At 36.3% G+C, this 17,845-nt stretch overlaps 1 protein-coding gene across 26 annotated transcripts in view; it reads left to right on the top strand.

The window, feature by feature from the left end:
* The window catches only part of PPFIA2 (PTPRF interacting protein alpha 2), a 508,974-nt gene that overhangs the window by 282,091 nt on the left and 209,038 nt on the right, over positions 1–17,845 (top strand). The window contains exon 1 of one of the 26 annotated variants that reach the window (XM_031651110.1): positions 10,292–10,356. The exons of the other annotated variants lie outside the window; for them this stretch is intronic. The gene's annotated coding sequence lies outside the window, so the exon portion shown is untranslated. Of the gene's footprint in view, positions 1–10,291; positions 10,357–17,845 lie in introns of those variants that run through there. 26 annotated transcript variants of the gene reach the window in all.

The following is a 17,845-nucleotide window of genomic DNA, read 5'->3' as shown; positions in this document are numbered from 1 at the left end:
CAAAATAAAGGGATGGAGGAATATTTACCAAGCAACTGGAAACAAACAAACAAACAAAAAAGCAGGGGTTGAAATCCTAGTCTCTGATAAAACAGACTTTAAACCAACAAAGATCAAAAAAGACAAAAAAGGGCATTACATACTGGTAAAGGGATCAATGCAACAAGAAGAGCTAACTATCCTAAGTATGTATGCACCCAATACAGGAGCACCCAGATTTATACAGTAAGTTCTTAGAGACCTAGAAAGAGACTTAGACTCCCACACAGTAACAGTGGGAGACTTTAACACCCCGCTGTCAATGTTAAATAGCTCAATGAGACAGAAAATTAACAAGGATATTCAGGACTTGAATTCAGCTCTGGACCAAGTGGATCCAATAGACATCCACAGAACTCTCCGCTCCGAATCAACAGAATGTACATTCTTCTCAGCACCACATCGCACTTATTCTAAAATTGACCACATAATTGGAAGTAAAACACTCCTCAGATAATGAAAAAGAAAGGAAATCATAACAAACAATCTCTCAGACCACAGTGCAATTAAATTAGAACTCAGGATTAAGAAACTGACTTAAAACCACACAACTACATGGAAACTGGACAACCTGCTCCTGAATGACTACTGGGTAAATAACGAAATTGAGGCAGAAATAAGTAAGTTCTTTGAAACCAATAAGAAAAAAGACAATGTAGCAGAATATCTGGGACACAGCTAAAGCAGTGTTTAGAGGGAAATTTAGAGCACTAAATATCCACAGGAGAGAACAGGAAAGATCTAAAATCAACAACCTAAAATTACAATTAAAAAAACTAGAGAAACAAGATCAAACAAATTCAAAAGCTAGCAGAAGACAAGAAATAACTAAGATCAGAGCAGAACTGAAGGCGATAGAGAGATGTAAAACCCTTCAAAAAATCAACGAATCTAGGACATGGGTTTTTGAAAAGAACAAAATAGATAGACTGCTAGCCAGACTAATAAAGAAGAAAAGAGAGAAGAATCAAATAGACACAATAAAAAATGATAAAGGAGATATCAGCACTGATCCCACAGAAATACAAACTACCATCAGAGAATACTATACACCTCTATGCAAAAAAACTAGAAAATCTAGAGGAAATGGATAAATTCCTGGACATGTACACCCTCCCAAGACTCACCTATGAAGAAGTCGAATCCCTGAATAGACAAATAACAAGATCTGAAATTGAGGCAGTAATTAATAGCCTACCAACCAAAAAAAAAGCCCAGGACCAGATGGATTCACAGCCGAATTCTACCAGAGGTACAAAGAGGAGCTGGTACCATTTCTTCTGAAACTATTCCAAGCAATAGGAAAAGAGGGACTCCTCCCTAACTCATTTTATGAGGCCAGCATCATCCTGATGCCAAAACCTGGCAGAGATACAACAACAAAAAAAGAAAATTCCAGGCCAATATTCCTGATGAACATCAATGTGAAAATCCTCGATAAAATACTGGCAAACCGAATCCAGCAGCACATCAAAAAGCTTATCCACCACGATCAAGTCGGCTTCATCCCTAGGATACAAGGCTGGTTCAACATACCAAATCAATAAATGTAATTCATCACATAAACAGAACCAGTGACAAACAGCACATGATTATCCCAAGAGAAGCAGAAAAGGCCTTCAATAAAATTCAACATTCCTTCATGCTAAAAACTCTGAATAAACTAGGTATTGATGTAATGTATCTCAAAATAACACAAGCGATTTATGACAAACCCACAGCCAATATCATACAGAATGGACAAAAGCTGGAAGCATTCCCTTTGAAGACTGGCACAAGACCACCACAGGTTTTCACACATGGCCATCACTTTCAAAATGTTCAATGAATAAATGGTGGAATTTATCATTTAGTAAAAATATGTGTTCCTGACCTCCTCATAATCATTCTCTGTCAAAGGAACTTTGTCCAAGGCTTTCCAGGTGAAAGCCTTTCAAATAAAATTGAAGGTAGCTGTCTCTCCTCCTTTCCTCTCAATCCTGAGGTTTTGTCTTTCTTCTTCAGACCAAATTCCCTTTTATTTTTCTTTTCTTAAATTTTATTTTAAGTTCCAGGGTACATGTACAGGATGCGCATATTTGTTACATAGGTAAATGTGTGCTGTGGTGGTTAGCTTCCCGCATCAAGCCATCACCTAAGTATTAAGCACATCTTACATTAGCTATTTTTCCTGATGCTGTCCCTTCCCCCGCTACCACCCAGACAGGCCCCAATGTGTGTTGTTCCCCTCCCTGTGTCCATGTGTTCTCATTGTTCAGCTCCCACATATCAGTGAGAACATGCAGTGTTTGGTTTTCTGTTCCTGGGTTAGTTTGCTGTGGATAATGGCTTCCAGCTTCATCCACGTCCCTGCAAAGGACATGATCTCATTTCTTTTTATGGATGCAGACTATTCCATGGTGTATATGCACCACATTTTCTTTATCCAGTCTATTATTGAGCTGCTTCCATGTCTTTGCTATTGTGAGTACTGATGCAATGAACACTCATGTGCATGTATCTTTAAAATAGAATGGTTTATATTCCTTTGGGTGTATACCCAGTAATTGGATTGCTGGGTCAAATGGTATTTGTTGTTCTAGGTTTTTGAGGAATCGCCACACTGTCTTCCACAATGCAGACCAAACTTCTTAACAGAGAGCACTTTCACAATTGAAATGTTAATTTGTTTTAGTTGACTGAATTATTTTAAATACAGTTCATATTTATGTGATATAAATCTAGATTTATTGTATTTTTCTTTATGAACTTAATTTTATGTCACATTTAATCATGTGTCTCAAAAACTAGGTGATTGGCAGAGAGAAAATAAATACAAATTTTCAGGGATGATTCTCCAATGGCTTGAATTGCTTTTAATATCAATTCAATATTGGAACTTAACATCTATAAATAGTTCATCATGTTCAACTTCTGCTTTTGACTGTGTGGCAAATAGGAAAGTCTGAAAGACTTCTCACTACAAACACCTAGACTAAATGCAACACAGATACTTTTAAATTCTCAAAATCACTTTCAAGAAAAACCAAATCATTAAAAACCAGCATAGTGTATTCTGAAAGCTGGAGCACCCTGTAGATAATTGCTGATTCCAGGAACTAGAAACTTGAGGTTTGATGGCCATTGAGTACACTGAAAGCAGAACCTAGGAATGAAAGGAGGTCATACTAAAACTTCGGCATAAATCCGGAGCCTCTGAGGAGCTTCACTCTGACAGAGATAGACGAGCCTAGAAAAAACTTATCTAGAAAAAACTTATCATCAACAAAAAGACATCAGGGTGACCATTAATACAAGCCTGAGTTAAGGTGGAGGGAAAATAAAAAGTTACCACAATGCTGTCCTTAAAAATGATGGTCACAAGGTCATGAGATCGAGACCATCCTGGCTAACATGGTGAAACCCCGTCTGTACTAAAAATACAAAAAATTAGCCTGGCGTGGTGGCGGGAGCCTGTAGCCGCAGCTACTCGGGAGGCTGAGGCAGGAGAATGGCGTGAACCCGGGAGGCGGAGCTTGCAGTAAGTCGAGATCACGCCCCTGCACTCCAGCCTGGGCGACAGAGCAAGACTCCATCTCAAAAAAAAATTAAAAAATAAAATAAAAAATTTAAAAAAAGATCGGGGTTCACATTTTTAACACTTTCAACTTAAAGTAGTCCTTGAGTCATAATGCCTAGCAGAAGGAAAATATATATTCTCTCTGAAGTGTCTTCAGGTGGACCTTACAGAATTCTCAACAGATTAAGATAACCAAATACGAGCTTGCAAGCCAATATTTAAAATCACAGGAAAAACTACGTTGTCTTGTGCTGGAATCAGAAGAAATAATAGCAAACTATATTCTCGAATTTTAAAATTATAAAACACATTATATAAAATAAGTTTAAAATGTTTACAGAATAACACTTTGAAAATAATGAAATATATATGCCATGTTTTAAGATTCATTCACCAATAGCTTTATCAGGAACAAGGTTTTTGTTCTTATTTTTACTTAAATAAAAATGCTTACTAATCTGCATCAAACTTTAATTACTAAATGTGAGCATTTTACCGTGATCCTTTAACAAATACAGAGTCTCTATGTCAGGCCCCATATAAAGAGCTGGCAAAATAACAGAGGCCAGAACATTTTAGTTCTGGTTCTCACAGAGTTTACCATCTAGATACAGAGGTTTGTATGACAGAATAGAATTAAAGCTTCTAGTATTCTGTCTTAGTGGGATCTGAAGATTGACTGTCCAAGATTATTAACAAAAATCAAAGAAAGAGTAGTATGAATAATTAAAATTAGAAATAATTCAGCTAGAAATCTCATTAATCTTAAAAGACCATTTTATTTTTGTTTTGTGTATCATTCTATTCTAGATAATTCACATTTCAACATCTATCTAGATTTTTCAATCAGTCAGGGTCCCCCTTTTGTATCTGCTAGTGATTTTATCACCTAAATGATTCTAAGAGTGATCTATGCAAAATTAGCAAACTTGTAGTTCATTGGAAGAAGGCTAAACCTTCTTTAATTCATGGAAAACAGATTTAGAAATAATAATTTTGCTTATGAAGTATAATACAGGATTTTTAAAGAATATAATCGAAAAGCAATAATTATATTTCACAGCAATTAAGTTATAATAAAATGATATTGGTGCTAGTATTCATTTACAAATTTGGAATTGTTTAAAAGAAAAATTTTAAATTCCACAAGAGGGCCAGGTGCAATAGCCCATGCCTGTAATCTCAGAACTTTGGGAGGCCGACACAGGCGGATCACTTGAGGTCAGGGGTTCAAGACCAGTGGGACCAACATGGTGAAACCTCATCTCTACTAAAAATACAAAAATTAGCTGGGTGTGGTAGTGCATGCCTGTAATCCCAGCACTTTGGGAGGCTGAGGCCGGTAGGTCACTTGAGGCCAGAAGTTCGAGACCAGCCCAACCAACATGGCAAAACCCCATCTGTACCAAAAATACAAAAATCAGTTGGGCTTGGTGGTGGATGCCTGTAATTCCAGCTACTCGGGAGACTGAGGCACAAGAATTGCTTGAATCCGGGAGGTGAAGGTTGCAGTGAGATGAGATCGTACCACTGCTCTTCAGCCTGGTTGACAGAGTAGTGAGACTCTATCTCAAAACAAATTAGTTAATTAAAATTTAAAAATAAAGAATAAAATTCTACATGAAGGAAATATTGAAAATGTTTTCTTACTTTGGTGTTAAACATTTTTTTCCTATTTAAAATAAAGGATCAAATTTCTTACTTGAAATATAGTCTTTCTCTTGAAACACATTGTTAAAGAAAAATGTGAGAAGAAAGAACATCTGAATATACACTTTGACTCATAGCCATTTTTCCATTTTCCCGGGTAACATTAGCTTACATAAATAAAAATGAGTAAGGAATGCTATGGACCTGAGGTCAAATATGGTGATTATCTTGTGTTGATTTATGTGCATAACATGGAAAACAGTCAATCATTCTAATGTAATTTATCGATATAAGTAAATAATAAACTAAGCCATGGTTCTGCAGTTGGACAATTTTTGGTAGGAGATCTTTCTAACTTGGACTATCAGCTATGCTTTATATTTTGAAGAAGATGTAAAAAATTTACAATTCCAGAACAGGATGACCAATAAAATTCATCTTGGGTGCCAGTTTGGGTTATTAAATAGTTGCTGCCTAAAGTTCAGCATCAAGGAATATTATGGAGCTGCTTCAAGAAAAATGTCATGATAATTTCACGTCTCAGGCGAAGCAGTAGACAGTGTCATCACACGTGTGGTTTATCTGATGAAGCTGCAGGAAGATGGTATAAAATACCAAAAAAAAAAAAATCAATTTGTTATATATGCAATTATATATTTTGCTACCAAGATGGAAATGTTTGTTTGTTTGTTTGAGATGGAGTCTCGCTCTGTCACCCAGACTGGAGTGCAATGTCTTGATCTCGGCTCACTGCAACCTCCGCCTCCCGGGGTTCAAGCCATTCTTGTGCCTCAGCCTCCCTAGTGGCTGAGATTACAGGTGCCCGCCATCATGCCCAGCTAATTTTTGTATTTTTAGTAGAGACGGGGTTTCACCATGTTGGCCAGGCTGGTCTGGAACTCCTGACAGCAGGTGATCCACCCGCCTCAGCCCCCCAAAGTGCTAGAATTACAGGCGTGAGTCACCGCGCCCGGCCCTACATGCAATTTTATGTACATGTATGTTTCTGTAGCAATTCAACATTTACAAGGCTTGTTTCATAAATGAGAAAATAGCTGTAGGATAGAGAGAATTCAAGAGTTATTCATACTTTGAGTCTTTGCAAACTACTAATGAACAGTTGCAAAGATTAAGATAATATGTGAGTAATTTTATATACTTTTTCTTTTTGAAAATTGTATTTTACAAAGCGCTTCTCAAGAAAGCCAAGTCTTCTGAGATTATTTCTGCTTCTACTTACTAGCAAGATACTCATAGCAAGGGAAGTCCCCTAGGAGCAGGAGGGAACCTGGCATATTTTTAATGTGAAGTATTATTTGTTTTTAGTATATTTTTGTTTTTGCTGGGGGAGGGGATGTTAAGATGGTCATAAGGATGGGGATGGAAAAATTTCCAATGGCAATAATCAATAAATGCTATTGACATAAAAGAATTAAGTATCCACAAGCATACTGGTTTCTACAAAGTATATTTCAGGGTTACATTACCTTGATGAATTTGGTAAGGTCCAGAGTCTGGCCCTTAGCCTGGCAAGTCCAGGAATTTAGTGTTTTTAATTTCTTTGAGGGGTTGCTAAACTAATAAGAAGGAGGATAAAATTAATAATGTCATTCACCTGCCTAAATTCCATCCATGGTGCCCATTATTACCTTTTACCAAAGACCAAAATAACTAGCATAGCTTACCCTCCATCCAAACTGAACTACTGTTGTTTAAACAGCTTTATTGCAACAGCACTTACCATTTTATTCAGCCATTAAAAATACAATTCATTGGCATTTAGTGTATTTGCAAAGTTGTGCACCCTCATCACAATTAATTTTGGAATATTTTTGTTACCCCAGAAGGAAATCCAGAGCTCCTTAGTTCTCACCTCCTCCAATCTCTCCAACTTCCCTAGCCCTAGTTAACCACTAATTCATTTTCTGTTTCTATATATTTGCCTGTTCTGGACGTTTTACATTAAGAGGATCATACATAAACATGGTCCTTTGTGACTGGCTTCTTTAACTTAGCATAATATTTTCAAGGATCATCCATATTATAGCATGTATACTTCATTTCTTTTTCTTGTTGAATAATATTTCCTTGTGTGTATTTGTTTAAAAAACTCTTCATGTAATTAATGTACACAATTTCGTGAGTTTTGGCATATATATACACTGATGTTACAATCACCACAATGGAATTCAGGTAATAAACATATTCATCACCTCAAAAAGTTTCCTTATGTCACCTAATACCTGTTAGAATGGCTATTTTCAAAAATAAAAATAAAACAAATGCTGGCAAGGTTGTGGAGAAATTGAAACCCTTATTCACTGTTGGTGGAAATGTAATATGGTACAGCCACTGTGGAAAAGAGTATGGAGGTTTCACAAAAAAAATAACAATAAGATGAGCATATGATCCAGCAATCCCACTTCTGGGTATATAACCAAAGATATTAAAATCAGAATCTTGAAGAAACATCTGCACCCCTATGTCCTTTGTATCATTTTTCAGAATAACCAAGAAATTGAAACAACCTAAATATCCATCAATAGATGAATGGGTAAATAAAATGTGATATATACAAACAATAGAAAATTATGCACCCTTAAAAAAGAAGGAAATCCAAGTCAGGCATTGTGGCTCATGCCTGAAATCTCAGCACTTTGGGAGGCTGAGGCGGCAGGATCCCTTGAGCCCAGGAGTTTGAGACCAGCCTGGGAAATATAGGGAGATCTCTTCCCTACCAAAAATAAATAAATAAATAAATAAATATAAAATTACCTTTGTGTAGTGATGTGTACCTATGTTCCCAGCCACCTTGGAGGCTGAAGTTGAAGGATCCTTTGAGCTCAGGAGGTAGAGAATGCAGTGAGTTGTGATCATACCACTGAATTCCAGCCTGGATGACAGAGCATGACTCTGTCTCCAAAAAAAAAAAAAAAAAGAAGAAGAAAAGAAGAAGAAAATCCTACCATTTGTGACAACATGAAAGGACATGGAAAACATTGTGCTGAGGGAAATTAGTCACAGGAGGACAACTCTTGCATGATTCCTCATATATGTGACAATGTGGCATCTAAAATAGTTACAGGAATAGAAGTAGACCACAGAACAGTGGTTACCAGAAGATGGGGGAAGGGGTATGCGGGTAGTTGTTCAATGGATATAAAATTACAGTTATACAAGATTAGTTTTTTCCAGACGTCAACTGATCAACATAGTGCCTTTACTTTACAGTTTAGATATTGTGTACTTAGAAATCTGTTAAAAGGTCAGATATCATGTTAAATGTTCTTATCACAGGAAATAAAACAATATGAAATGAAACAACAAAACAGTATTTGCATTTTAAAAATTCGTTCCTCCACTGTTGGACATTTGGATTGTTGCCACCTTTTAAATATCATGAATAATGCTACTATGAACATTCACGTACAAGTTTCTGTGTGGACATATGTTTTCAATTTTCTTGGGTATATACCTAGTAGTGAAATTGCTGGACCATATGATAATTCTGTTTTACCACTTGAGAAACTGACAAACTGTTTTGCAAAGTGACTGCACCATATTACACTCCCACCAGCAGTGTATGAGGCTTCTCTGCATCTTTTCCAATGCTTGTTATTATTTATTATTTTGATTATAGCCATTCTGGGTGATGTGAAATCGTATTTCACTGTGCTTTTGACTTGCATTTCTCTGATGATTAATGATGTGGAACAGCTTTCCATGTGCTTTTTGGCTATTTGTGTATCTTTAGAGAGCTGTGTATTCAGATTATCTGTTCATGTATAAATTTGGTTATTTGTCTTTTTATTATAGAGTTGTAATAGTTATTTATCTATTTTGACAACCAGTCCTTTATCAGATATATAATTTGCTCGTATTTTGTCTCATTCTGTGGATTGTCTTTTACTTTATTAATGATTCTACTCGAAGTGTAAACGTTTTTAACTTTATTGTATATTAATTAGCTCTGGCTCCCTTAACAAAATACCATAGACTGGATGGCTTAATCAACAAGGATATATTTCCTCACAGTTCTGGAGGTTGGAAACCTGAGATCAGGGTTTCAGCATGTACGGGTTCTGCTGATACCTCTTTCTGGCTTGCAGATGGCTGCCTTCTCACTGTGCCCTCACATAGCAGAGAGAGAGCTCTGGTGTCCCTTCCTCTTCTAAAAAGGGAAGTAATCCCAGCTGGAGAGCCCCATAGTCCTAACTCATCTAAACAAAATGATTTCCCAAAGTTCCCGTCTCCACATACCACCATGTTGGGGATTAGGGCTTCAACATATGAATTTGGGGACACAATTCAGTCATAGCAGATGGAGTCTGGTCTATTTTAACTTGTGTTGTATGAGCTTTTGGTGTCACATTTAAGAAACCATTGCCTAATCCAGGATTGCAAAGATTTACCTCTATGTTTTTCTCTAAGAATTTTATAGGTTTAGTATGCTTAGGCTCTTTTGGATATTAGAAAGTTGCTCATGATGTTCCCTAATCTGGACTAATTTTCATTCAACATACATTTTGCCTGGCTCTTACTCATTTTTCACTTTTTGTCTTAGATGCCCCCTTCACACACATACCCTCCTACAGGGGTGCTTGCTGGACACCCTGGATATAACCCCATCACAGCGTTTATCACATTTCGTTGTAATTATCGTTCAGTTACTTCTATTTACTATGTCTTTTTCACCATTGTACACATTATAGTGTCTGAAAAATTTCACAGGATCTCCTACATATTAGGCATCCAGTAATATATTGTGGAGTAAATAGAGGAATAATAAAAGTGTCAGTTTTTAAAATTTGCAGAGAGAAATGCATTGTCAAGCGAGCCAGTATCCAAACTAGGCTGACAAGGGCAAGCTCCTTCTCTACAGTAAATGACACAGAAAATTTGAGTAATTTAAAAATATCCCTCAGTATCTATGGAATTAGAACATGTTATATTATTTGAACATTTGATGACACCATGTCATGTTAGTGTGTCCTAAGAATTCCAGAACTCGCCTACACCCCTATTGCCAGACAACTACAATCCTTAGGCTGGGATGGACTTTCACAGAGAGAGTGGTTAGAAGAATCTTTCCAGCTTTCTCTTTCATGGTTTGCTTCTTTTTCTTTGTTATTTAATGCTTTCACCCCCAGCCCCCCACTGATAAACTGCTTTAGTTGTATATTGATATAACGTATTATAACACAAAGTGATTTTTTCTGAGCTACAGTGTGCAATTTTAAATGTTGTACACAGTAAAATTCTCCAAGGCAGGAAAATATGTTTCAATAGATTTTACAACTTTTATAGCACCCACTACAGCATTTCAGCACAGTGAACAGCAAACAATGTTGCAGCCCAAATATTTTTGGTTATATAATTATAACTGATTGCTAGAGATGTGATTTTGTTTTGTTTTGTTTTGTTTAGAGTTAGAGCTTTGTTGATCTATGTTGGGAGATTTAAATATTCAGCTCGAATGCTATTTTGTGTGTCTCTGAGTGTTTGCCACAGCAGGTGTTACCTAACCAGATGCTAAAGCCTTTTAAATTAATACGCAGCATCTTGTCAAACATGCCTCCTGCTTTACACTGTCAGAGCTGTTGGAAATTGGCTTTTCCTGCCAAAAGAGTTTTTGATTGGCAATGACTCAGCCCTGAAATGCTTTAACTACAATGCTTACTGGGCCAGGTGATTGTACTAACGTACTTAGAATGTTGGGTTTTAATAAATGTACAAATGCATGAAGCATCAAATACGCAAAAATATCTTTTGGGCATTTATAGAGATTGAAGATTCTTTCCCTCTCCTCCATAAAGATAAGTCAGAATTAAGGACAAGAGCATGAATTGGCTGAAGAAGGAAAAGAATTGCTTCCTGATGACCTCCCTTTCTCTTCGTTCATATACTTGATACAATAAGACCAGAACAAGGTTTTGTTTTATTTTTTTCTATTTGGAGAAAAATGAAGGGTAGATGGAACAAGTCAAAGGGAAAGGAAACTTGGAGTGAGTAACTTCAGTCTTGGTTCTAAGCCATTCTGTTTGTCTCTTTTTCATTCTAGTGATATTATGCAGAGGGATAGGATTTGTTAGCAAGGCAGTTACTCAAACTTAGAGCAAGAGCTGAAGGGGTGAGGTGGGAGCTTCATTCAATAGGGAGTATCCTTCTCACCTGGGTCAGGGAATCTGTGAAAGACTTCAGGCTCTAACCCTGGATTCTGGTCAGACGTGTAGGCAGCTGGACTCCTCTCAAACAGCATCTCAGAGCAAGCAATGCAAGGGTTCATTAAAAACTTCTCAAATATGTTTTATACTATCATTGCATTTCAGACACCAGAAAACATCTTGAGAGGTGTGTGAGCCCTGGGTTAGTGATAATAGATGCAATCAGAGAGATGAGGAGAGGATAACAGAAGATAAAGTCAGAGGCTTTTTTTTTTTTTTAATAGAGACGGGGTTTTACCATCTTGGCCAGGCTGATCTTGAACTCCTGACCTCACGATCCACCAGCCTCGGCCTCCCAAAGTGCTGGGATTATAGGTGTGAGCCACCACGCCCAGCCAATTTTTTTGTATTTTATTGGAGATGGGGTTTCACCATTTTGCCAAGGCTGTTCTCAAACTCCTGAGCTCAGGTAATCCGCTCTCCTCAGCTTCCCAATGTGCTAGGATTACAAGCGTGAACCACCGCGCCCAGTCAGAGATATGTTTAAGGAAGCTTTGAAGAACTGTTTTATGATATCTAGAGAATTTCCTCATAGGCTCTACCCTTATATACATTAACATTATAGAATGTCACTTGATGTGTCTTAGGTAGTAGAAATGTAAATTTCTGATCAGCAAGAATTACTGCAGGAACACAGGAACAGAGGAGATATTTTCTCTCCAAAAATATACTGAGTATTTTTACTGTATCACACTAATGTCAATCACTTCTGCCATGCTAGCTTGCTAATGATATAGTAGAACTCTCTCTTTTTTATTATCATGCTTGAGGATAATCCTCTCATCCCTGATATATAATTAGTTTCATTATCAGTGCCTTCCAAAGAAAAAGGGCAATGAGTAACAATGAGCCTTGGGTAGGTGACTCTAGAGTTACATTTTAGTTACCATTAAAGAAAAAAACTGCATGTTTTTATAAAATTTATGTATATAATATATATATATATGCCTTCATGAGCCCATTCATCTATTAAAAATATATTATTTTATATCAATATTATATATAATATTTAATATATAATGTAATATGATATATATATTTTTTAATAGATGAATGTGCCCATGAAGGTAAATGTGCCTAGGGCCCACAGAAGCAATGCAGTGCCAGCAGAACAGCCAATGTGGGGATACTGAAAAACTCTACCTTGCCTCCAAATATGTTCCCAACCAATCTGTAGTGACCTCTCCAGGATTTAAAAACAATATGTAGTGCCGGCTCTCCAGGATTTAAAAACAAGCTGAATCATCTCTAGCAAGCCATTGTCAAAGAAAACCTAACACCGGGGATAGCTCTATACATATATTGAGAAATTGGTGTCCACAAAGCAGAGTGGGAGTAAGACATAAGATAGGCACATTTCAGTAGGAGCATAGTGAATGATTCATGGCTTGATGGACAGACAGCCTGAGACTGATTGACAATTTTGATTTCCACAAACATCCACTTTTTGAAAGATTCTAAGTACCTTGATTAGAAGAATTTGAAAACAAAAGTTACCAAGTACCCAAGTACACATCTACCAAGGGAATGACTTCTGTAGCATGCTGGATTTTAAATAGGCTTGCATCCCCCAAGTCACCATGATATATTAACATAGTCTTCTGTTATGCAGTTTTAGGAAAAAGACCAAAAAGCTCTCTAATTAGAATATAGATACATAAAAATTCAAGGGGGCACGAAATATAATGTACATGGAATTTAAACCTCGTTTTTCTTTGAACTTGAGCCATCTTACCCAATGATTTTTGTGAAAATTCTGAGTCCAGTTGTGCCTGTCACATTGCATTAGTTATGCAGGCAATTCTACCTTCAAGCTGTCTAGCCCAGGGCTGACCATGAGACATGGGCTGTTTTGCACAGTAATTTTGGATGACAGCATTCCCCAGGCTCATGTGAGACCAGAAGGCAATTATAAAAACAGAGGTCATTAACACTGCATTTGATTACATAATAAAATAAAAATATTGCATATACTTAGTGATATAATGATGAAGTATTAATTTCTGTATGCCTTTCTTCCCAAACTAAATGATTTCCAAACTGAATTTCTGAAGACTTTTCTGAATTTTTACCAGCTAACATACTAAGTGTAGATATAAAAGTTGAGAAATACATTGTCTTTTCATTGCTTTGTTTATCTCTCAAATGTAATACTTCTGTTATTAATCTGTTCTAGAAAGTATGTCCTGTGGTTTGGGGAAAAAATACATATCTTTTTACATGTAAATTTATGTGAAATTATATGCAAATAAAAATAGATTTAAAATCCAAAGCTTTCCACTGAGTATTACAGATAGAATTGCTAGAAGAATTATTAAAGTTCAAAGGAGGAAACACCAAAATACAGTAAATGAGGGGCATAGCCTAAGGAAGTCATTATAAAAAAAAAGCATTTTGAAGCAGTTAATTTTGTCTAATTGAAATGCTAGATGGTCAAATCAGCATGCTTCCATGCCATATGCTTTCCTGAGAGCTATTTTTGATTTGCACAAATGGTTGAAGAATAAACTTAAAAGATGCTTTTTTGTGGTTGGTGAGGGTGTTGGCAGTGTTTAGTGAAGCTGAATTCCAACTCACCATTTATTTTTCCTCTTCTCTCTCAAACTGGTTTGCACTCACAATTCTTCAAGGCAGGACTTACTCAGATAGATGGCTGCAGAAATAAAGCGTTCATTAATTAAGTGGCCCACAAGATTAGAAAATGCAGGTTTAATTGAAAGGTAAAGAGTATTAAAATTATAATCAAGATGAATGCATTGTCACAGATTTCTCTGGAGACTGTCTGGTGTCATTGACTTGAAATTGAAAGGCTGAATTTTCCTCTTATCATGCAGCTTCTCCTAACCTGCTTTCCTGAGATGAGGCCTTACCTATTAAATCAAAGCCTTTCAAGCATTTAGTAAATGAGAAAATACGTCATTTTTTTTCTCAATTAAACCTCCTCAAGTAAGCATACCATCTGAAATGAGTCAGGGAAGTTTTTTTTTTTTTTTTTTTTCAAGCCCTATTATGTTTATTATTAAATGTCAGAAAATGAGTTTAAAGATGAACCTGTATAAAAATAGAATGCTCTGTGTCTGTCTGAGAATGGGTAGCCCAGTAGGGTCTGGTGATATAACCAGGTGGAAAAGGCATAAGTTGAAAAGAAGAGGAAGGTTGACCCGAAGAAGTTATACACTCTTTAATTTCCTGTCTAGGTGACTCTTATAGAATGTAAATAGGCACAAGAACTGAGTGAATCTATGCTTTGCCCCTGTATTTTTCACTTTGGAAATAACATATGCAGAGATCAAAACAAGAGAAGCTTCTTTTCATTAAACTTACTAAGAACAACATATTGACCTAAGACCTATCATTTGAAATATTTGCAGCACAGACGCTTGAATTACTCAAGCTCATCCTTAGCTTAGAAGTCAGCACAAAAGAATGAAACCACTGATAAGATACAAGACAGCTTATCTTTGTTCTGGGATATGACAGGTTTCAGGGATGTTGGCACCAGCATCGCCATATAATGGAATGGGTCTTGATGGAAATACTTCATCTCTTCTACTTTTCTCATCTGTGTTCTGGGAATAATAGCACTGCTATAATGATTAAATGACATAACAGATGTAAAGTTCCTAACAAGGTACCTAGCATATAATTAGTACTTAAGAAACGATAGTTAAGTAAAGAGCCAGGCTCAGTGGCTTACACCTGTAATCCCAGTGTTTTGGAAAGTCGACTTGGAGGTGGGAGAATCGCTTGAGGCCAGGAGTTTGAGATAAGCTGGGCAACATAGCAACACCCTTGTCTTTTTTTTAAAGGCAGGTGAGACCCTGTTTTTAAAAGAAAAAACGATGAGAGAGGGGAAGAAAATAAATAAAAAGGTAACAACTGGGAATATTAGCTGAAATAGAAGAGCTTTAGATTTTATGTAGTTTAAGAGACTTGTAACAAATTTAGGAGTGCACAGAAGTTAGATGACCTGTGTTGGTGTATAAGAAATGATACTTTCAAAATTTTAAGATACTAACAGAAAAAAAGTCATTTTATTTTCCTCTTTTTTTTTTTTAATAAAGAAACCATTGCTTTATACCATGAGCTGCATTAGTATTGAGAGGGATAGAAATGGCTAGAAAAGATTAATTTCAGAGAAAAAGTAGTTTGAATGATTAATCCCCTGAATACATATAAACATATCGAGAGCAAGGACTTTAACTTGCTTCTTTGCTTGTCTTCTTCCCAGCACTAAAAACAGGGTCCACTACATAGTGATATATATATATATATATATATATATATATCATATAAATGTGTTTGTGATGTGCCTGAGGACACACTAAGAAAGAGAAGGGCACCCCTCCCTTCCTTTGCGCTGAGCGTACTGTTACGGCACTGTGTTTGAGACAGAGTCTCGCTCTGTCACCCAGGCTGCAGTGCAGTGGCCGGATCTCGGCTCACTGCAAGCTCCGCCTCCCGAGTTCACGCCATTCTCCTGCCTCAGCCTCCGAGTAGCTGGGACTACAGGCGCCCGCCACATCGCCCCTAGGCTAGTTTTTTTTTTTTTTTTTTTTTTTAAGTAGAGACGGGGTTTCACCGTGTTAGCCAGGATGGTCTCGACTTGCTGACCTCGTGGTCCACCCATCTCGGCCTCCCAAAGTGCTGGGATTACAGGCTCGAGCCACCGCGCCCAGCCTGTGTGGTCTAGATCTTCACTGTTCTTTAAAATTCCAAGGGACAAAACATAGAGTAGGGAAAGTCATTTTGCTCTTTGGAAAAAGAAAGTATTTGGCACGCATGGGTTGGAGAACAAAATAGTCTCAAAAGTTGTTGAGTATGCTTAGTAGTTGGTGACTGATCTAATTCTCTTATCTCACTGATTCAAATACACTTAGGTCTTTCTACAGATTCTTTTTAATTCAGATGAAGTATGAATAAAGTTTCCTTCTAACATTTATTTCTCACTACTTTAAGCTTCTGATAATACTCTGTGTTATACATTGTATTCTGTTTCTTACCTTTTTCGCTCAGAATTATATTTTTGAAATCTTTCCATGTTGTTATACAAAGATCTAACCTATTTGTTCTTCCCTTTGCATAATATTCCATCATGTGCATTTACTATATTTAATTCATACATTTTTCTATATATGGAACTCTAGGTTGTTCCCCCATGAATTCCTTTCTGGGAATCTTGTGGAAATACTGTTCTAAAAACATAATTTGAGAAATGCTAGACTAGAGAAATACCATATTGGTTAAATACACACTTTCACTTTAAGAATGAATAAGACCAATGTGATAGATCCAGTGAACAAATGATAAATTTAAATGCATGAATTATTCAGAGCAATAGGCCCAAAGCACTAAGGAATAGAAAATATTTTCATGATTTCTCCTGCCACATTCATTTTCTCTCAGGTGCACATGCCCTCATTCATTCTACCATCTTTACATTCAACACAAATATTTATATCACAAAATTATGCTTTCATGATAATGAGCTTCAGCACTAGAGCTAGCATGTTCCTAGGTGGGAGGTATACTGCAGATCTCCTTGTGGAAACTACCAGGATCAGAAAAGATTTTCTGAATAATTTGTTGAATTTGGCAAATGTCCTGGTAATCACTATATCACTATATATATATATACACACACACACACACACCCATATATATGTGTGAAAAAGGTAAGAGACGGAATGCAATGTATAACACAGAGTATTATCAGAAGCTTAAAGCAGTGAGACATATATGTTAGAAGGAAACTATTCATACTTCATTATGTCTGAATTAAAAGGAATCTGTAGAAAGAACTAAGCATGTTTGAATCAGTGAGATAAGAGAATCAGATCAGCCATCAACCACAAAGAGCAAAATGACATATATATGTATGTATATATACATATTAGAAAGCATGACAGACAATAATGTCATTGCTAGGCAGAATATAGTATAGACAATACTATACTTTTGTCTATACTATATACTTTTGTCAATATAGACAAAACAACAGCTATAAAGTAAAAAAAGAATATTATATCTGTTATATGTTAAGCAAATTATAGTGATCTCACTTAGAAAAATTTTTAAAAACCTCCGATAATATCTTTTAAATTTATTTTGGTATCAAAGTCCAAAGTTTGAGGAAAGTAAACCATTTATTTATTATCACAACAAGGATTTATTGTTTACTCAATTTTCCGGGTACTATGCTAAGGCCTAAGGATATAAAAATACACTAACAACCTTGCCTTAAAGAATTGTACTGTTTAGGTGGAGGAGACGAACACATAATTCAGTTATTATAAAAACAATACAATTAGGTATTTTAAAGCATTAAGAAGGCTAACTAGTGCTTTAAAAGTGAATTAGTTAGGCAGAGGGA

This window comes from Papio anubis, chromosome 9 (genome assembly GCF_008728515.1).
Source record: "Papio anubis isolate 15944 chromosome 9, Panubis1.0, whole genome shotgun sequence".
In the NCBI taxonomy this organism is placed as follows: domain Eukaryota; kingdom Metazoa; phylum Chordata; class Mammalia; order Primates; family Cercopithecidae; genus Papio; species Papio anubis.
Note: the sequence above shows the minus strand (reverse complement) of the source record. Positions and strands in the feature narration are given on the sequence as shown.